Source organism: Pleurodeles waltl, chromosome 3_1 (assembly GCF_031143425.1).
Source record: "Pleurodeles waltl isolate 20211129_DDA chromosome 3_1, aPleWal1.hap1.20221129, whole genome shotgun sequence".
Taxonomy (NCBI): domain Eukaryota; kingdom Metazoa; phylum Chordata; class Amphibia; order Caudata; family Salamandridae; genus Pleurodeles; species Pleurodeles waltl.
Window position 1 is genome coordinate 1,789,540,466 of NC_090440.1, and position 22,486 is coordinate 1,789,562,951.

The 22,486-nt window shown below is 41.6% G+C and overlaps 1 protein-coding gene across 2 annotated transcripts in view; it reads left to right on the forward strand.

Moving 5' to 3' along the window:
- Positions 1-22,486, forward strand: part of DNAH7 (dynein axonemal heavy chain 7) — a 1,158,398-nt gene that overhangs the window by 156,826 nt on the left and 979,086 nt on the right. The window lies entirely within an intron of this gene.

The window sequence follows — 22,486 nt, forward strand, 5'->3', positions numbered from 1 at the left end:
ACTGGCATAAGGCAGTCCATCTCCCTGCAGTCCATCTCCCTGTTCCCTATGGGGGGGAATGACTGGCACACTGAATTACTGGTTACCTAAGTGGGAGGTTGCATTAAAATGGGTGACAATAAGAGTCTCCAGACAATTGAGTGCAAGATTTTCCACCATGGTGATAAACGTTTGTCAAGTGAGTGTTCCTCCCCTTGGACTTAGAACGACTCATGGGCAAGGGGGTGAAATCGGGACCCAGCAGAGCAACTGTGATGGAGGAAGAAATGGGTGCAGCATTGGCAATTACTATACATTGGCTAGAATGGAGTGACACAATCATGTAGCTAGGCATGTAATTAAATGACTACAACCTGGGAACCTGCAGCAGAAAGTAATACAGAAATAAAGAGGAAGTGCAGCATTGCAATCCAAATGACAATGACCCTCTGAATAATGCCAGTCTCCAGGATTTGGGGATCCCTCTCAGGTGGAATGCCTCCTATGCCACCCAGAGGAGAAAGTAAGAAATCCCCCAGGAGACCCCCTGACAAAGCAGAATGAAATTGGAAATGTTTTAGTCTGGATTATTTGTAGATGGATTAAGGCTGGATTTGCAGTACAGCATGTGTTGAACGGAGAACCCATTGGGCTACTGGCTTCCATTTACAGGAGTGTAGTGCTAGCTGTCAAATGACAATCCCATGAATGCCTTGTGCTCCCTTGAAACCCATCAGGTATAAAGTACAAATCTCTCTCCTCACGAGCAAGATGCCAGAGCCATTTTTTATTAGATAATATTTTCATTTTTAAATATGGATTTGTAATGAAAATATAAATGTAAGAGACAACATTCTTATAATTTGTAAAGCCACTGATAACTTAATTGTAGTTCTATGATAAATGTGGCAGAAAGAACCCCTTGATATTATACCAAAAACAAAACAGAAAGCAGCAATTGGTGCCAATAGGCTTGCCAAACCTTTAGAGGGAATTTTGACTTTGCATCTTTATCGAACATCTCTACCCCAGTGCGCACAGCAAAGTCGGTGAATTTAGTACTTTTTCTGCTCTGTAGAACAAGGAATCATTACACACTACATGTCCATATAATTTTCTGTAAAAAGATGAGTTTGAGTGGATGGTTTGACTTTATTCAGCCAGCAACTTTGTGCCTCAGCTATCTGATTCATCTTTTTTCATCACTGTTTGCTTGGTTTACCTTTCTTCCAGTTCAAGTCTATCATAAATTATCATTTCAGTCATGATTACTGTTGTCTGTGACAAGTGGTCTTCTTGTGGTAACAATTCTTGGTTCATAGTACGTGTCAGGAGATGCTATATGTTAGACTTAATAAAAGGGAAAGCCATTCTGCATCAAGACACGTGACTTTGGGATGTCCACCATCAATTCAGCAAACAGTGTCCTTATCTTTGATGATGAGATTTATCATGTTTAGAATTTCAGTTTTCAATTTATCATTCCACTCTCCTAATCATCCCATTGAGATGGATTACCTTTACCGTATTCCTCCAACAATATAACTTAATGAGAAACATAAGGTGTAGATGCCCTTTATGAAGAGAACTTCTCAAAAGTGACTGCACTTCCACTCAGAAAAAAGTGCATTCCATGCCACCTGTATCGAAAAGACCTAGAAGGAGCTTCTAACACTGACCTTTAAATGCGTAACCTTTTCCTCTGTGAACTGGGCCATGGTTATGCAGTTGCCCATTCTATGGGACCAATCCCCTAAACCCACTTTTGGAAAATTACCACGTAGATATTCCAAATAGGCAATCATTCTACAGCACATATACAAGTATATAAAAGTGTACTACAAAACTGTTAAAACTGGGGTTTCTGGTTGTCAAAGTATGCACCTCGTATAGACAGGAACCACCACTTTAGTCAGGCTAGATCAATGGTCTTCAAACTGTGGGGCGCGCCCCCCAGGGGGTGCGCGGCATCATCCCTGGGGGGGCGCTCACCTCATAAGAAAACCTCACCTTTCATAGTGTACTTTCGAACGTCGAAAATACGTTTGTTTCCTTTCTCCCTCGTCTCCAATGGAGCTCTCTGATTGGTTGCACTGTAATAGCTTCCAATCATGAGCCAGCATTATTGGCTGTGAGGTTGCACCAATGACAGCGAGAATGGCACGGCAGGAGAGGGAAATGCTGCAAATTCTACCTTTATAAAGTTACAGAATGGTCACTACTTTGCTTTTAGTGGCTCTTCTCCACTGCTGCCTTTTCTTTCCTGCTTGCTTCCTTTCCCCTCGTGGTTGCTGCCCTTGGCCTCTTGATTCCTGCCAACGCTGTAGCTTCTGCCTTTCACTGCCTCGCTGGTTCGGAGATAGAGAAGATACAAGTTAATTGCATGTAAGCCACACATCGGGTGTTTCCCGGAGGCTAGAAGGGTTGTGGAGGAGGCGGTTTTGTTAGGGTGGCTGGTTTGCATTTGGGGCCCAGGAGTCCTGCGTGTTTAGCAGATAGGTAGAAAAGAATGTTCTCTTCCTAAATTTCCAGTAATGTCAATTTGGGACACATTTTATATGTGGAAACTATCCCTTGACAGTTTTAAAGTTGTTTTGATTGAGCAGTGTGTAAGGGTTTTGTAGCAGTGCAGTAGTTTTAGAAGCACTGCAAGATTCCTTGTATCTTCAGCACTTTTTTGAGCAACAATAAAAGTGTTAAGTTAACTCCGGTGATTAATGTACTTGGTGGAAAGAGAAGGGAGTTTGGTCTAGCTGCAGTTTTAACTCATCTAAGGTAGCACAGAGGGTTAATATGCCTCCTGCAAAGAACGTACACTATGCACATCAAATAACAATATTTTATGTGCATAGCTCACTGGGTTACTGCTTTTGACACACAGATTCTTCTGTTACTGTGCAGTTCATAAGATACAATTGTATTCTAGTGCAGTGAATTAGGAACTGCCATCAAAGAACTGCATGCAAACTACATGCTACAGGTTATAAAGTTATGTATTCTCCCAGTCTTTCATTATCTTGAGGTTGCTTAAAAAGAGGTTTGTCTGGTGGAAATAAATTATTTTTATTAAAGTAAACCACTGTGTTAGGTTCTGAATCATGAGTTGATGCTACTCCAAACCAAGCACTTTTCAAAAGTGCCTACCAGTATGGATGGCATGTGAATCCTACACTCTGTAGTCCCCTTTGCCTTATGTAACATTTTCTCTACACTGATTTACACATGTATGATGCATTGTCTCTGCATGTGTGTTTGAAACAAGCAAAACGGTGCATTTTCCAACAATTTCTTTCAATGTCCTGGCCCAATTTTTAATTTTTGCCAAGAGACTCTGACCCTCCTGTGGTCACCAAGCACTAAGACACGAATGCATGGAGAAAATAATATGGGATGAAACAGTGAAGAGAGGTTTAGGACGCTCAGTGCACTGATCAGCCCTCTCTTCAGGTTGGGTGATTGCTCTGAAACCCGCGGCACACCCAGGCTACAGCAGGACCTGTTAGCCAGCATAGCCCATTCAGGTAATCCTTGTTATGCAGTACTCAGAGAGCCATCTTAAGATAGCAGTTCTGGCTGTGTCTTACATGGCATGGGGCCTTCCAGCTGCAACTCACTCAAAGTCCAGACTGCACTGGCCGTGGAATGCTGAAAAATTGAATGAAAAAATCTATTGTCAGAGGTGATACAGACATTGCAAAAGCACACATTTCTTAAAATGCTACATTAAATTAGTTCCAAACCAATATTTTCTGAAGCATTAAAACAAAGTTCACAGAGGCACCAAAATACTGGTAGTGCCTTGGGCTTTTTTTTTTGCGTCCGCATATGAGATTGGGAAGTGGTGAAGGGGAGTTAAAGACTGCCTTTTGCTGCTTCTACCTGATCATTCTTGGACTGTAGTTATGGAGAAGAATAATTGAAGCTGGTCTCTTTGAGCCATTCCCATGTCTAGCAGCTTCTCTTGAAGACACCGAATATGACATTTCAAAAGTTGCTGAGTTAATAAAAAAAAATAACCTGACATGTCTCAGGGACAGTTTACAAAAGTATTTTCCGGAGAACAATGACCACATGAATGATTGGGTCTTTCAGCCATTTATGGCGGAGGTGGGGACCCATCTCCCTATTCATCTGCAGGAAGAACTAATTGAGCTCTAGAGTGACTGTACACTGCAGATGCAACTCAGCAAACTGTCATTGGGGGAGTTTTGGCTGAAAATGCCTACAGAACACTCAGCTTTGACAGAAATTGCTGTAAAACCTCTCCTGCCTTTCAGCTCATCGTGTGTACGCAAGACTGGGTTCTCAGCTCTTGCGGTATTGAAAACAAAGTATAGTTCAAGACTAGAAGTGGAGCACAGCCTGCGGATGGCAGTAGCAAGGATAGAGCCACAGATTTACCGTCTCTGTGGAGATAAACAGGCACACTTGTCACATTAGTTTTGAATGTGTTTTTATCTATATCAAATGAAATTACATGTTTTCTGTAGAAAATAAAGTCACAGTGTAAATTTGTGGGCAAAGTTTTTTTGGAAACCTGATTTGAACTCTGTAATAAGTCTCTGTCATCTAACCACAGGCACTCACAAATCTTCAGTCTGCTAAATACTCTTATATTTAATACTATTTGCCAAATATACCCAGATATGACCTGGAATATGCAGGTGGAGATAGCTGTCGATGATGCAGAGTACCAGCATACAGAAATTTTCCTCTGGTAGTGGTGGGGGGGGCCCAACCCCCCAAAAAAAATTCTGGGGGGCTTGGCTAAAAATGTTTGAAGACCACTGGGCTAGATAAACACCTAGAGATAACCTGACTCTCCGCCTGGTAGTTTGGCACAGAGCAGTCACACACACAGTTTAAAAACCTCAAAAATTACCCCAGACAGGGTTTGTAAAACAGCTTATGTTTGCATGAGTAAAACAAGACCAAAATGACAAAAACCCAATAAGCAGAAGTCGAGTTATGAATTTCTTTAAACATAAACCAAAATTAGTGCTTAGAAGTCAATTGTACTAAAAGGTTAATTAAGGTTGCGCGAGGCCAGTTTCAATCCAGAGTTCAGGTCAACAGCAATGGAGGGCAAGCTGACTACAAGACCCATGCAGGGCCTGCTGAGAAAGTATTTTGGATGGAAGAAGCATTTACGTTGAGGGCTCGATGAGTGGAGCACAGGCGGAGATGTGTCGCTGTTGATCGAGGAGATGTAGGCGATGTGTGGGTTCTGAGCTTTGCAGTGTTAACAATGCTTCTAAGATCAGGCAGTGTTGGGCATTGAGACAATCCGTCTGCGCCGAATGGCTGGGTTGGAGATGGTGCTTACAGCACAAGGCAATGTGTCGGCGCTGAGCCGCACAGGGTCGAAGATGCATCAGAGTCCAAGGATGATGTGTTGTGAAGTCAGCTATGTGGTGTCCACAGCTAGAGCAGCAGTGGTGATTCATCAGCGTTGAGAGGAAATGTGCTGGTTCCTATCAGCGACACGTCGTCAATGCATTGGTTGTCTTGAGTTGCAGCAGAGGTACTCACTTCCAAGGGACTTGGACTGGATTGGCACCACTTGACAAAGCAGGACTCACAGCAGGCAGAGTCCAGGTGCTGGTTGCAGGCTGCAGGCAGTCTTTGATGTCCCTGAAACTGCAGGAGAACAGGGTACAAGCCAACAAGCCATTGGAGTCACTCTGGGTTCAGATGAGATGGGTCCAGTTCTCCCTCAGCAGGGCAAGAATCAGAAGGCAGCAGGGTAACTCATCAAAGCAGAGAGCAGTTCTTCTTGGAAAGCAGTCCAACAGAGTGGCAATCATTGTAGCCCACCAGTCCTTACTCCTGGCAGAGTTCATCAAAGGTCCAGTTGTGTACTGTCTTGGCAGGGTCAGAGACCCCATACTTATACCCAGTTGTGCCTCTTGAAGTGTGGATGACTTCAAAGAAGGACCTTTGAAGTGCACAGAGACCCTTTTCTCCTATCCCTGTCTCTAAACTATCAATAGGGGGTAATCAGCCCTTTGTGTGTGTGCCTTGCCTTCAGAAATACTTTTTTTCCTGTCAGCTTATAAAGCATTCTGGAGTAATGAGATCAACTTGCAACCAATCCTTGGCTCAGTAATGGGTCTAATGTCTGGGGTACCTCAAGTGTATTTGGCAAGTCAGTCCATTATTCTCTGGCTATCCTGCCAACCGGGTATCTTAGAGAAACTAACCAGTACTTACTGCAAAGGCCTCCTGCACCTCATCAAAGGAGATGAAGGTCTACCCCAGGTATAAGTCTTCCTTTGTATTACATACCCCTCACTCCATTAGGTCACTGATTAATCCCAGCTTTTAAACTTAAAGGGATGAAGTCACCAGAGGCTCAGGTTCCTCAAGAAAGGATGTCACTGAGACTCTCCTAACTGCTCCAAGGCAGTTACCATTTGATATCATATAAGGGTAATGCATAGCTCCAGCCTCATAAAGTAGAAGAAACACTGTATTAGTGAGGGCGACCCACCCCATGATTGAGAGCAGGAGCTAGTTCCTAAAACATACTGATGATACCAGTCCTTGCTTCCCATTGCCCATATTATAGGAATATAGTTTGTCAGTAGTGTGGGCTACCTGCATCCCTAAACATCTGCATTTTTTAATTTCTCTTATGTGTCTGACCTCTCGAAGGCCCTATGTAACTTTCCTGGCCGTGCCACCCAGGGGGAATTATATGTTCATAGATCTGAGGCTGAGCTAAATCTGTCCAGCTTCTTAAGGAGTCAGGGGGACCTATTTGTGAAGACTTCTGACATAACCCAATGTATTACTGATGTATATCAATATAATATATACAGTAGCACACAGCCTTATCCTCCATTTCTGCAATATCTCTCTGAGATGTATTGCCTTTGGCTCCATTAAGAGGGCAAATAATAGGGATGACAAATGGCATCCCTGCCTGCTGCCACTTTCTATATACTGTCTCTTGGAGGCAATGCCCCTGGTCCTTACACTCACATCGGGTAATATATGCAGAATTCAGACCCAACTCAAAAAGTTGGGGCCAAATCCCATGACCATCAAAACTTCTGTCATGTCCCTGCGGTCCAATATGTCAAAAGCTTTCTCAGTGTCTATCACGACCAAGACACCTTCATCTGCTGTCTTATTTGTGGTGTGTAGCTCATGCGATCTAATAACTCTGTGTAACCTCTGCTCAAGAGCTTTAAACAGTACTTTTTTTATCTTTGTTTACCATTGATAATGACCTAAATGAGGAGCAACAGAGGTCTTTGTCAAGTTTCAACATCATAACATTAATAGTCTCCCTTATGGTGTTGGGTAGTTTGACCACCTGCCAAACTTCTTGATATACTTTAAATAATTTCTCTGATAGTTGGGTGTGTATGTTTGATACCAGTCAGTGGGAGAACCATCACTGTCTGACTTCACTCTTGACATCTCCCAATTTGCTTCTGTTAGTTCTTCTCCCCTGGGGTCCAGCTCAGCTGGCTCTTCGGTATGTTTTGGAAGACACACCTCCCTCAAGAGGTTATCATGGATGCCTTATCTCCAAAATCCATTTGTTTCTAGAGTCTGGACAGATCTAGTAGAAGTGTTTTCTAGCTTGTGTGACCACTAGTGTGCCATCCAGTTTATTTACGGTCTAATATGAATGATAATAGTTGCTCCTTTTTAACAGCCAGGAGATGAGATTTTCTGTCTTCCAACCCTCTCTGTGGAGTTTCTGCCAATTTTACTTAGGGTGAAAGTATTTATATTATCCCACTTTTTCTCCAATTCCATTTTTGCTAGATAAAGCACTAGTTTGCACTGGGTATGTGTGGTCTTGTTTCTGCAACAGACTCACCCTCCTGCATTGTGAGATGTCTTGTAACTGTCTCCTAGTGCCATATGTCTTGTTCATATGTTCTCTCATATTTGTGCACCCCCAATTGTTATAGAAGTATCTGGTTATTGTGGGATGTATATCGGTTATGAATCCTGCATCTGTTAGGGCCTCCAGACTCCACTTCTTTATGGAGATTTGAGAGGGCACTGGCCAGAGTCCTATTCTATCAGGAGAGGGGGTGATCAACGTGTTGTTTATTTAGAAATTAAGCCTTCTTTATCTCCCGCTGTGATGTTAATATCCTAGCCAGTCTGCTGTATGTGTGAGTGGATAACATGAATATTCCCTGTCAAGTGGAAGAAGTGCTGCCCATACATCAAGGCAACCCCACATGGTCATGTTTTGGGTAATTTGGGTCCGATGGCTGGTTTTGTGTAGTGTTTAGGGGGATACCTGTCCAGTTTGCTGCCCAAGATGCAGTTGATGTCTCCCTCTCAACTCCCTGGGACATCTATATATAGGACCCCGAGATCCAGAATGGTCAAAAAGTCCTTGTCGTTCATATTCAGTGCATATGTATTTGTAAGGAAACTTCTCCTCTGTCTAATGGGCCATAGACTAGGATTTATGTCCCCTCTGTTTTGGAGATGGCACCTCTGCTACTATCAAGATTGAAGCACCCCTAACAAAGTTCAATAGTGGTGCATCTGTCTCCTACCTTTCTTCTGGCCTGCTTTTGCATCTGTCAGATGTGTTTCCTGCAAGAAGGCTATTCTTATGGCATAACATCTAATGTATTAGTGTGCCCTGTATCTTTTCACAAAGTGGTTGAGACAAAACATATTATCTATAATTATCTTAAGGGTTTACTCATTTCTCTGTGTCATGTAGTGCTCAGGACTCTGTGTATATGCCACACACTAAACTTGCGTACTGTTGGAGTCAGTATTATTATGTGAGTGAAGTCAATCCAGTACTGAAATCTGTAATGGATGTCTGTAATTACCCTTGTCATACGACCTTATCCAAAACTTGTTATTATAACTGCTACACTTCACACCTGCCCTTGGGTAAGCACTCTGGCAACTGCACCGAGAGTGAATCCCCAAAATGAAATAAAAATCACATCTAGAAAAACTTTCACTCATCTTCACATTTCTCTCCAAGTAACAGTAGAATGTATAACAGTGCAACCTGAAACTCTAAATGTGTAAAATAGAATTGCAAACGTATGTGTTAGACCTGTCAACTCTTGATGTGGTTTCCCCTGGCTTTTTGGCGTCTGACCTCCTGTTTTTGTTCCTGTGCTGAATTTAATTTTGCCTGGCTTTTGGACTCTGGGCACTTTACCACTGCTGACCAATGCTAAAGTACAAGTGCTTTCTGTCCAAATTGTATTGGTGATTGGTTTATCCATGATTAGCTTATTCGATTTGCTAGTAAGTCCCTCATATAGTGCACCATATGTGCTCAAGGCCAGTAAATCAAATGCTACTAGTGGGCATGTAGCACTTATTGTGCCACCTACAGGAGTAGCCCTGTAAACATCTCTCAGACCTGTCACTGCAGTGTCTCTGTGTGTAGTTTTGAACTGCCAGTTCGACCTAGCAAGTGTACCCACTTGCCAAGCTCCAACCTTCCCTTTTATTACATGTATGTCACCCCTAAAGTAGGCCCAAAGCAGCCCCATGTGCAGGGTGCAGTGTATTTAACAGGTAGGGCATATACTTTTGTGGTTTAATTGTCCTGATAGTGAAATACAGCTAAATGTGGTTTTCGCTATGGCAAGGACTATCTCTTTCACAGGGTAACATGGGGATTGCCTTGAAATATCTTTTAAGTGCAATTTCCCATTGGGAGAAGATAGAGATGTGGAGTTTGGGGTCTCTGAACTAACAATTTAAACATACATCTCTTGGTGAAGTTGGTTTTTAAATAGTAAGTTTGAAAATGCCACTTTTAGAAAGTGAGCATTTTCTTGCTTAACCATTTTGTGCCACTGCCTGGCCGTAGAATACATGTCTGGGTCAGGATAACAGTTGAGCTGTTTGTGAATTCAGACTAGATGGTCACCCAAAGGGAGCTGAGGTGTGTCCTGCATATCCTGATGGATCTTCCTGGGCTAGAGAGGTGGGACCAGTGCACCTAAATAGGCCTGTACCTGTCATCACACAAAGCAGTCTCGAACCCCCTGGAGTGTGTCTCGAGCCAGAGCAGGGAAAGGCAGGGTCTTGTGCGCTACAAAGACTTTTCCTTTAGGTTTGACTACTTCAAAGACCGAAATGGTTATCAGTACTGGACCTCAGACACAAGATAGATAGAATCCTTCTGGACTGAGGAAATTCTGCCAGGAGGAAGACATGGATGCTGTAGGATGGACAGACACTGTGCCTGTTGCTTTGTTGTTCTGGCCGGCTGCTTGCTGCTTCTGTCCTTGGAATGAAATGGCTACACTTGACTTTCTACATCCTGCTTCCAAAGGTTTTCAAAGGGCTTGGACTGAGCTTGCCTCCTGTTAAGAAGTCTCAGAGACATCAAAGACTTCATTTGCCAGTGCCTGGGCTCTTCTGCTGAGAGTTCTAACTTGCCAAGTGGTGCCAACTCCAGTTCCTGGGCCCTGGAAAGTGCAAGATTGTGATCTGAAGCAGAAAATCCACGCATCGGTGTGCCACACGGGAAGAATCAATGCAGTGCCTGTCTCATGCTAAAGAATCAAAACAGTGCCTGCCCTGTGGATGGAGAATCGATGCAGCACCTGTCTTGCAGCTGCAGAATCGATGCAGCAACTGTTTCCAACTGTTTCACTGCAGTCCCTTCAACACAGCGTGTCTGGATCTTTCATTCATTGTCCTTTGGCAGCAATTTTTCCTTGACCCCTGCACCACAGAAAGGAACTGAAGCTGTGTGTCTGGAAATCAGTACATTGCCTTTCCTGTGAAAATAGAATCAACGCGTCACCTCCCCTGCCAGTAAGAAAGCAACGCATTGTCTCATCTGCAAGGAAAGAATCGATGCATCACATCCCCTGCGCCGTAAAGAACCTACGCATTGCTTTGCTTTTCCGGCACCTCTCCTCCCCTGTGGCCCAATTCATCTTTGTTTTTGATGCATTCCAGGTACTTTGTGCTAAAGAGATATATTCATTGATTCCTATGGATTAAGACTTGCTTATTCTTTTAAAAAGAGATATTTTGACTTGTGTATGTTGGATTTTTGTTGTTTTGGTCTTGTTTTACTGAGATTAATATTGGGTACTTTACACGTTCCCTCTGAGATATGTCAGACTGCTCCTGCCAAGCTACCAAGGTGGTGAGCAGGGATTATTTTAGCTTACCCTGACTAGAGTGAGGCTTCCTAGTTGGACAGGGTCGAAACCACTGCCAACTACAGATCTCATTTCTAACAATACCCAAATGTATTATCAGCAGTTGAGTGATATTACTTTTCAATGAGATTGTCTGCTACGTCTCACTGCTCTGTCCCTGTCTCCATGGCTCTTTCTGGGTTCACCTTCCTCACTTGGCCCAGAGCAGTGTACAATGCAGACATTTCAGTTGCTGTAATGCAGCTCCTCCAAAATCTTCTGTTGAAGAGGTGGGCTCTGATCTAAGGAGATCATCCTGGATCTGCCACCCTGTCCCAGGCAGTCCCAGACCTCTTCTGGAGTTTGAAGCAATGTGCCTCGGAATAGGAGCATAAGCCTAATGTTCATGGCTTTAAGTTTTTATTTCACTGCCTCTAATGATTTTCTAAGTTTTCTTTTTCATTTTACTTTCTGCGTGTAGTTCAGGAATATCCTTTTCCTGGAACTTTAAAGGATAATGTCCTTGTCCATTACTTGAGCACTCTGCAATGAAGTCTCTTGGAATAGCCCTAGATGACAGTGGATATACTAGGTCTCTAGTGTCCTAATTCCTTCCAAACAGGATGGAGGAATTTAAAAAGTAGTGTCCACTTCAGCTTGTCCACTTTCGGGGTGGGACTGGCATGAAGTGGGCATTCCTCCTAATTTAACTAATTTTCCCACCTATGCTGCCACCAAAAGTGGGATCAGGGCAGGGGGTTGGTCATCTCCATCATCTGGCGCCACCTGAGTTGCATTACAAAGGCAGCAAGCTCTTTAAAGCTTCCCACCCTGAAATGTCCATCCTTCCTGGGAGAGGAGGTAATACCTATGCCCAAGCAGGCTTTTGTCTCTGGGCCTCCAGAGCTCTGGCTGTCACTGTGGGGATCCAGAAACACATCTGTGGTGGCTGAACTGGTCAGGACCAGTCAGCCAACACACTAGTAGCTGGTAGATTTTCAAGGGGCACCTCTAAGGTGCCCTGTTTGTGCATTTATTAGGAAATCCATCACTGCAATCAGTGTGGGTTTATTATTCTGAGATGTTTGATACCAAACATCGCAGGATTCAGAGAAGCCATCAGGTAGCTGGGGCTAACGACCAGTGTTCCACGCATGCATTTAAAATGACTTTCCTGTGCTCTTAGTATGTCTGAGAATTGACAAAGACATAGCAGGGGCATATCAGCTCATGCAGATATACCCTCACATGTAATATAACGCACCCTGCCTTAGGAATGGAAGACCTGCTAAGGGGGTGACTTACAAATATTGCATGCAGTATTTAGGGGACATGGCACACAGGCTGTGTTTTCAATTTTGGGAGCATCTTAATTGGACAGCAATCAATGGTAGTCTACAGAAGGTTGGTGCTGGGTCCTTCAGAGTGGCACCAGTTGTGCTGCAGCTCTGAAAGGCCCTCTTCAGGACCCATGCCCTAGGTAACTGGAGTACCATTTACTAAGGACTTATAGGGGGCTGAAGGGCCTGGTCACTTGGGGATCAGGTTTTAGGGAAGGAACACAGGCACTGGGGACCTGATTAGCAGGAACCCAGTGCACTTCAGACAAAGATGATTCTAAAAACACGCAAAAGTTGGGGGAGAACTGCAACCAGAACCCAGCTCTCTACAATAAAAAATTCACCATTGGACATGGTCTTTATGAGCTTAAAGACAGCCTTTGATTCGTTCAATAGAATGCTGCTTTGGCTCAAGCTGGAAGAGCAAGGCCTCCTGGATGAACTATTTGTTGCCCTGAAACAGCTCCACCAGGGCAACTGATCTAAGGCATGGTAGACCTGCCAACCTTGGGGTGGTCTTCCCCAAACCTTTTGCCTGCATCCCTCCAATTTTCTGACCTCGGTTTTGCAGACCTTAGGACTTTAGCACTGGTCGGCAGTGGTAAAGTGCACAAAGTGCTTGTTCTCTCTCTCCTAAACATAGTAAAATTGTCTTATGCCCAATTGGCATATTTAATTTACTTATAAGTCCCTAGTAAAGTGCACTAAATGTGCCCAGGTTCTGTAAATAAATTAAGTGTTGCTAGTGGGCCTGCAGCACTGATTGTGCCACCCACATAAGCAGCCCCTTAACCATGTCTCAGGCCTGCCATTTTAGAGCCTGTGTGGCATTTAAAACCCCTTGCCAAACATTTAACTCTCCTTTTATTACATATGTCACCCCTAAGGTAGGCCCTATGTAGCCCATAAGACAGGGTGCTATTTAACTAAAATATAGGACATGTACTCCTAAAAATGATAGTGAAAAACTCCCAAAGTTGTTTTTTACTATTGTGAGGCCTACTCCCACTCATAGGTTAACAATGAGAATTCCTTGAAACATTTTTAAGTTGTAATTCCTGATTGAGGAGGAGTAGCTATGTCATATTTCATTTCTTTGGAATGGCAATGATAAATCCTCTCTACTGGTAAAGCTGGATTTTATGTTACTGTTGTAGAAATGCCAGTTTTAGACAGTAGATATTTATCGGCTCTTACAGCTCTATGTGCGTACAGCCTGTCTCCAATACACGTCTTGGCTGGGTGACTGCTACACTTAGTGCATCCCCTATAGGCATATGTTAAAACAAGGGACCCCCAAACTGGATAGTGGGTCCTGTGGAAGTGGAAATAAACAATAAATTGGAAGGGAACCAGCAGCAACCTAACTTATTTTTACTTGCTCAATGCTCTATTAACCATAGCTCAGACAGTATAAGTGTACTTTATGGCATCTTCTTTATTCTCTTTAAAACCAAATAACATTACATCAAGGTGTCAGTCATATTGTTTCATTATAGATAATAATTTGAATATTGAGTCAATACATTTAAAAAAACAGATGCATCTTGCCACAAATTTCACTCACACACATTCTCTAGCTATCATACATACTCACTCTTACTTCTCACATACTCAAACATAATTTTCTAATGTAGTTATATTTTCGACACATCAAAATGTCTGCTTGCAATGCTATCTAAACATACTTTATACATTTACATAAGAGTATTTAAATCATTGGCATTTCTAAACATTTTTTTTAAAGTCATCAGTTTTGTTGTTCACAATATAATCTTCTGTTGATATTATTTTAGGTTCTGTTATGTTGCTTCTTTCAATATGGTGGCTTGTATCATATTTTTCAATACCTTGGCTTCAATCAGAATTTCATTTCTATGAACGTTCCGGCCGGCCTACATCTTCTTCGGGAAAGGCATTCCAATAGTATATCCCATGAAATTAACCTACAATTAAGTCATATATCTTGCTGAGCCTAGAACGAACCATACACTTTACACTGAATCATAACCTCCACCATGAAACAGGGTATTCGAAAGCATGGGTGCTTGTTACAGGACAAAGTTCCAACGTCACCACCAAGGCGACAGTGAAAAGCAAAAAGGATTTTGCCCAAAACATTGTACAAAAAACATTTTATGGTGCTCCCTTGAGGAATATACAGTAGAAAGTACTTCACCTGCTGATGCTTTTAGTAGATGGTATGATTAATATCTCAAGGCCTCATACCCGGCCTGCATACCCTGTTAACGAGGGACTTTAACTTTCATGACACACGATTGTATATAGGCTCTTAGGGTGCAATGCTGCAGATAAAAAGTTACTCTTGGTTGTTTTTAGGACTAGGGAAATGACCAGATGCTGTAAAGGAAGGGACACGAAAAGAGAGGTTGTAAAAGCATTTACCTGCCACTAGCTTTCCACAGATAGTCATTGGACAAGAGGTAGCACTTACCCGATGTCTACGTACTTTGCTGATAGAATCTTGCATCGCTTGTTGAAGTTACAAAGCCGGCATTTAGGCAAAAACAGGGCATGCGAATAACTGAAAACATGATGAAAAATTCTGTAAAAGTGTGCGATACATATGACAACCATGTAAAGTAGGACAGATATGCCACAATCTGAAGGGATGTCAGCGTGTTTTAGATAAAGGCCAGCAACATACAATCTTTAATGCACTAACTGTTAACTGAATCGGGTGGTTAAAAAAGCACTCAACGATTTGAAACCAGGAAAAGGGAAGCCGTAATCTCCGTGAGTAAGAGTCAATCATCGAAGTTTAGCGTGTTTTGAAAACGCCTTACAACGCAAACTTTTAATTACAAGGGTCCAGGTAAACATTAAAGAACGTGCAACAGAGGTATTTTGTAACTAAGAAGAAAATATGCTGAGGAAATGGGGCGGCCAACCAATTGTATATCTTTCAATCCTAGAGAGCTTCTTTCTATAATCTTTACGTACTCACTGTATACTGTTGTAATCCACTCCTTGCTATACACAGGCATGGGGCACACCTCACATTCTTGATCAAGATCCCATCTCTACTAAATATAGGTGTGCTAATGATTATAGACATCTGGGAAGGTGGAGGCGAATTTAACTCTGGAAAAAAAATCATCCCGAGACCGCAAGATACTGTAGTGGCCATACTGGAATATCTATTTTTAGGTACGTTAGTTTTGGAAAAGGGCACTTCTCCTAAAATACAGTGAGTAAATAGAAAAACAAATAATAAATATTGAAAGCCCACAATTTTGACAAATTATTAAATGTAAAAAATAATATGAATGTGCCAACAATAAAGGATGCCTGGGAAGGTAGGGGTGGAGCAGCCACAACAAGGAATCCTCCTCTATACCGCTAGTCAATGCAGCTGCCATATTGGAACATATATTTCCAATTACAGTCGTGCTGGGAATGGGACGACTTTAGAGAAAGCCCTTCCTAAAATACAACAGTTAAATAGAAAAACTGGTGATAGAAGATACTAAAAGCCTGTGATAGGATGCAAAAACGTTTGTATCTCGATCATGACAGCAACTATTTAATAGAACATGCGGCTAGACTAAAGTGCTTCAAGATTTAGACAAGGATAAACACTTTACTTGAATAAAAAACATTTTTTGCTTAGAACAAGACCTACTTCAACAGGGAGGCATGCACTACAGAGAACTTTATTGCAAAAATAATGATTAAAAAACTCACAGAACACAGTTGCAAGCTTTTCATGCTGTACTTGCAACACATATCTAAGCACACATGCCGCTGAGCAGAAGCGAGGATGGACTATCTTCTATAAACTTTGTAGCTGAATCATGTTCTGTGGATCACAATGCGAGGATTTGAACGGTAAGCATGCAGCAAATAATAGTATGTAAGATTGAGAGGATGGTATGTCCTAATCTAAGTGAACAATCACATTCTCATCTGTTATGTCAATTGATTAGGTATTGTAAATAATTGCATTTTCCCCTGGTGTTTCACTGTTGAGACCTTGTATTCAGTGTCAAGGATAAAAATCCAAAAAAACCTTCCTTCTTTTCCTTACTGCATTTGGGTCCTCTCCTTCTCTGATTATAGTTTTTCCAAAATAAGCATTAAATCTCTTCAGAATTATGCTTTTTATCCATATAATGTTTTACTAGCAGAGCTTGTACCTTAGCTGTCCCTATGGAAGATTTATGTTTGGAGAAATGGGTGGCAAAAGGCCTCCCCTTCTCGCCTACATATACCCTAAATTGCATGGACAGATCAGAAGATAAATTATATTTTTGGTCTTAGAATTAGTGAAGAATTTAAGGCATTGAGCAAGTAAAAATATATTAGGTTGCTGGGGGTTCCTTTTCAATTCATTGCCTCTAGTCAGTCACAAACACAGGAAGATTAGGTGTGTCTGAGTACCCATCTGCATTCATCTACATTCTGATGGCTCTTCCTGAGCAGGAAAGCCAGGAGAAGATGACACTCACACCTGAATAGGCAGTGTCTGTCTGCACACAAAGGGCTGATTAACCCCCACTGATAGTCCGGAGACATGACTGGGAAGAAAGGGCCTCTGTGCACTTCAAAGACCCTTCTTTGACGTCTCCCACACTTCAAAGGCACAACTGGGTATACGTACTGGGTCTCTGACCCCACCAAATCAGACACTTCTGGACCTACAACTGGACACTGTCAGAAGACGTGCTGTAACAAGGTCTTTACTCTGCTCGACAGCTGATCTGGAAGGACTGCTTCTCTGCTGCTCTGCTCTGCTGCTCCCTGACCCTGCTCTGGATGCACCACAAGTGATCTCCAAAGATTTGTTGGCCGGCTTCCTTTTGCTTGAGACTCAGGGAAATCAAAGTCTCTGTCCCTGCTTCTGTGCCTGTTCATTGAATGTGGACCCAGATACTTGCATCACAGAAATCAACGTATCTCGTGTCTGCGTGTAGCAGAAACGGCTCATCGACCCAGTTGCAAGAGTAGAATTGGTGAATCGCTGTCTGAACAAATGCCTTACCTTGAGAACCCGATGCATCAGAATTGTGCTGCACTCCCGCAGTAGTCTCCGGAAACCAACACATCCCTTGACTGCATGGAGAAACCCGGTGCATTGCAGTTGAGAACCAATGCATCTCTGCTCCCATGCTTGTTTTTGGAACCGATGAGTCGCCATCACTATGTGGGACAGATCAATGCATCACCATCCCTCCGAGGACCTGATCAATGCATCTCATCATGCATCTTGATGTTTTAACCAGGAAAGGTACTTTGTTCCCCAGAGGCTGCTTGAGTCTTGTAGCTGTAATATCGTCAGAAGGTAACTCCTGGAACAAGCGATAAAGAGTAGCAAGCCATGGTATATAACCTGACACACACAAAAAGAAAATGCTACCTCAAGCTGATTTATAATGGGATTATGTCCTACCATTTATTTATATTAAATCTCATCGAACTATTAGTCATACCAAAGGGGAGACACAAAGGAATTGAAAACATTTTTATTATATTTTTCCTCCTGCTAATATGCACTGATATACATAGATAGGTAACACACATATTCAAATTCTTCTCATATATACAAGAAATGTCCATGCCAAGTTGGGTACATTAACAAATAATATATACATCATCTGAGTCCGAGACATCACTCACTCTAAAAGATTCCAAAACTCAAACTCAATCATATCACATATACCCATGCAGACATATATCACTCCAAGCACTAAATACACCTAAAGGATTTGCACAGAGCAAGGGGTACTTTGAGACCACTCCTCGAAACCAAGAACAAATGTAATTCGACCAGCCCACTACTATAGATACATGTTAATGGATGCTAATTCATCTTGTTATTACTTAACTATTTTTATCAAAAAAGTTTTAATCATGTAATGTCACCCTAATAGGGTCTTGTTATTACAGGATATTTGTATAATACGCTTCTATATCAATAATCACCAAGATTTACCTCTGTGTGTCAAACTCCATGCCTTCTGTCTTCACAATCATGTGACCTGTTTACTCAACTGTTGAGGGCAGTTTACTTACTAATGGTTTCAGGAACACATCCACATATTTGGTCCGGGGCTCCGTTGCTGCACCTATGGTTGACACAATTGGGCGATGGGGAGGCTCCAGTCCCAGTTTATCCAAAGGTGGTGTAAATGTTGAGGGAGGTTTCAGACCAGAGAGAATCTGTTCATTAATATCCTGTGTTGACATATAGTATTTTTTAATCTAATACTGCAAAGGAACGCAAACAGATTCTTTGTAAACTCAAATTTATCATAGCCTATACTAAGGATAAAGGAAAATCCTTTAGACAAAAGATCCCTGGTAGGAGTCTCCAACTTCTTACCGAGATTGAAAACTGGAATGGAATTAAATTCCTCTTGTACTGTTGTCATCTGGTCTGTACAACATGGGGGCAGAATCCAGGTTTGGATATATGCTCGATTAATACGCCATCTAAGTAGACACCTTTAATGTTCTAGACTTTGTTTTATTTCCCTGGGGGAATGCGTGACCCTATTTTGTTAGTGTTTATATGCCACATTCTGGCCATGCATGTAGCCTACAATGACCCTCGGATCTGGTTTGGGACTGTTGGTCTCTTTTGCATTTTTTTAGGATTCTGTGCTAAGCCAGTGCTTTCTTAACTGTATATTTGGGTTAACATATGGGCTTTTTAGTAAAAATCCTATGGAAGTAGCACGAACTGCTAGCATATCTGGTTGTTGTCTGAATTCATACCTTTAAGTCAGTTCTCATTTTTCTAGCATTATGTCCTTATCCGCTTGGGCTTGTAGGCTTAATGAGCTATTCGTGGTTTTGAGGTTAAGCTCTTAGGGCATAAGATTTTTTTTTTACGTACTTTCAAGTTGGTTCAGCATCATTACATGAAGTTTCTCTTCTTTCTTGTTGTTATAGCTGTAGGATTTGGACCATATTGTTCTTCGTTTTCCGCAATCGACAACAGCACACTATAAATATTCCACCAGTCCCAGATTAGGGGCTGGGATTTAAAGATGATTCTTCTTACCTTTTTCTATTAACTAGACACAGCATTGTACGCAGGTGACTTTATGTGGATTGGTTGATACTATTCTTGGTGTATATACTTTTCATGTTGCATGGTGGAGCCTTTCCTTTATTTTTTTAGTTTCTCCACTACCAAATACACACTTGGGTTTTCTTTTCACTCTGTTTCATTCCGATACGTGTCCTATGAAGCTGGTGAATTCCTGCCTATATTAGCATACTGACCTTTTTGTCTCCTTTGCCTAAGTCCCTTTTGGTATGGAAGAATATCACACAAACTCTGGTCTTCTTCCATTCATTCCCTCACAAATGGCGATTCCCTTATCGGACCTTTAGTTGTGCACACTCGTGAACCAATGAGTTCTGATTCACATGCTGACAAAATATTCTCTGCTCTGTTTTTTTTCTTAATTCATGTTCGTGACTGGTGCGATTTTTGACTCTTTGTGGATTGGATGTCATGGAACCTTTCTGACCTACTGTATGTAGCATCATTGGACAATTTTTTTCCACTTACAACCAAACTTGGTTTTATTCTTGCACTATGAATCTCTATATACATTTCCTTAATTAATATGTGGCTCATTAATGACTCATTAATCATTGATCCCTTGCATGACAATTTTTGGGGGACTTCAACTCTCTTGAATTATTATGTGATAATTTTGCCACCCTATTATCATCATAATTATTGGGACCATATGGAAAATGTTTGAAATATGTTCTGCTTTTTTTTTTTTATTTGTGGGCCGATATTTTATTATGAGTATACCATTTAAGTGGATTGCATATGATGTTTCTTTTCCAAATCCTTTTATTTAACTCATAATATTTTACCCCAGTTCTATGGGGCTCCTCTCTTACTCTGTTCTTATTCTCTCTTGATGAATTTTCACCACTTCCTTTGCTTCTTTATTTCATTCCTTGTCTTAATTGTACAATAATGGGTAAAAGCAGGCTGAATTTTGGACTGGTTTTGGCACATTTATGATGATTGTTGTTTCTGCTTTTTACACTCACTTGGATATCTGGTGTATATGTGATGTATTATGATGTTTGTATAGCCTTGAAAAAGCCCTGGGCGTGCAAGCCATAAGGGGGCAAAACACGTGACTGCATCGTCACTCCAATAAAACAATACTTAATGTCAAATGTGTTGAATATTTAATTTGGATTGAGATCAAACCAGGAGTCGATACTCCTATCAGTTCAATCTTAAACATTTCTTTAAGTACACATACTCAACTGCATTGGGTACTTCAGTCTTTTTGGATATTGTTTCATTGGAGCATGATAGGACAAATTGTGTTCTTTGGTTATGTGCTATGTCTTCAATTGACTACTGCATTGTTATTTCTATTTAATAGATTAGTCCTGGGTTGCAGCTCTCACAGGCATTGTTTTACTGTGAATCCTTGCGCCTAAAGAAGGTGGCTCTCGCTATGCGGTCCACCCTGTAACACACGTTGGTGTACTATATGGAGTCAAAGGGATTGCAACTTGCATAGAACTCATTACTTTTTGTATTTGCGGATATATGTCAAAATAAGACCGTGACATTACATGATTAAAACTTTTTTTGATAAAAAATAGTTGAGTAATAACAAGATGAATTACCACCCATTAAAATGTGTCTGTGGTGTTTGGCTGGACAAATTACTTTTGTTTTTGATTTAAAGGAGTGACCTCATAGTACCTGTTGCTCTGTGCAAATCTTTTATATGTATATAGTGTTTGGTGTGATAAATGTCTGCATGGGGAAATGTGGTATGATTGTCTCTCCCTTTCATATGAATTTTGCTCCAATGAGATTTAATATAAATAAATGGTAGAAGATAATCTCATTATTATAAATAAGGTTGAGGCAGCATTTGTTTGTTGTTGTGTTTCATTGGTTCTGTAGATGGCCTGCACTCTGTTGCTGATGGCCTCAACTTTAACTTTGCCTGGTCCAGCGCAACCTAAAGTAACCCCTAAAAAACATATTTGCTTCTAAGCGTGATTTTGCATTCATTCTTTAAAAATTCATATTGGAACCTTATAATTTTGGGAGCTCCATTGGAGACAGTGGAGTGCTCTGGGCTTTTACTGGCTGCTAAAAGCCTGGAGCATCAAAATGTCAATGTTCTTTGTTCATAGCTAGAGCTGTGAACAAAGGCCTCACAGAGCTCAAGGGGATTTTAATCTCCTTGGGCTCCCCAAGGACTTTGTTTTATTTATTAGAACATTCTGCCTTCTGGTAGCAGAATGTTCTAATATCCTTATAGCCCTTCATCGCTGGGCTATACCGGCAATTAAAGTTTTGCTCCCTTGTTAAATGCCCTCGCCTTCGGCTTGGGCCTTTAATGGCCATGATAGCCTGCTACAGTGTGCTCTAAGGCTATATTCGACTTCTACACATTGGATTTTTGTTGTTCTTGTCTTACTTTATTTATAAAATTAGAATCTACTTTTCGAACGTGGTGTGAAGTATTTTTGTTGTATTTTCACTGTGCTACTGAATGAGTTATTGCACAAATACTTTACGCATTGCCTTCTAAGTTAAGCCTGCCTGCTCTGTGCCAAGCTACCGGAGGGTAAGCACAGGATAATTTAGGTTATGTTGTGACTTCCCCTGACTAGGCTTGTGGTTCCCTACTTGGACAGGGTACATACCTCTGCCAACTAGACCTCATTTCTAACATGACCCAAAAGGACAATGAATGCCCTACTCTAAATTAATTTTGGTGTCAGACAAGGATGTGTGCCTGTCCCTAATCTGTTTGATTTAATAATAAACAACATGGGCAAAGGCCTATCAGCCTTGAACCTGGATGAACGTACCAGTAATGGGTGGGGACAAAATATCCATTCTACTTTTTGCCAACAACACAGTCTTATAGACCTGCACTGAGCTGGCTATGCACCAGCTACACAAAGAGTTAAGAGTTATGGTAATTATAGTAACCTTGACAAAACAAAACAAAATGTATGAATCTCAACTTGGGGAAAAAACTTAGACAGTGGTCCAAA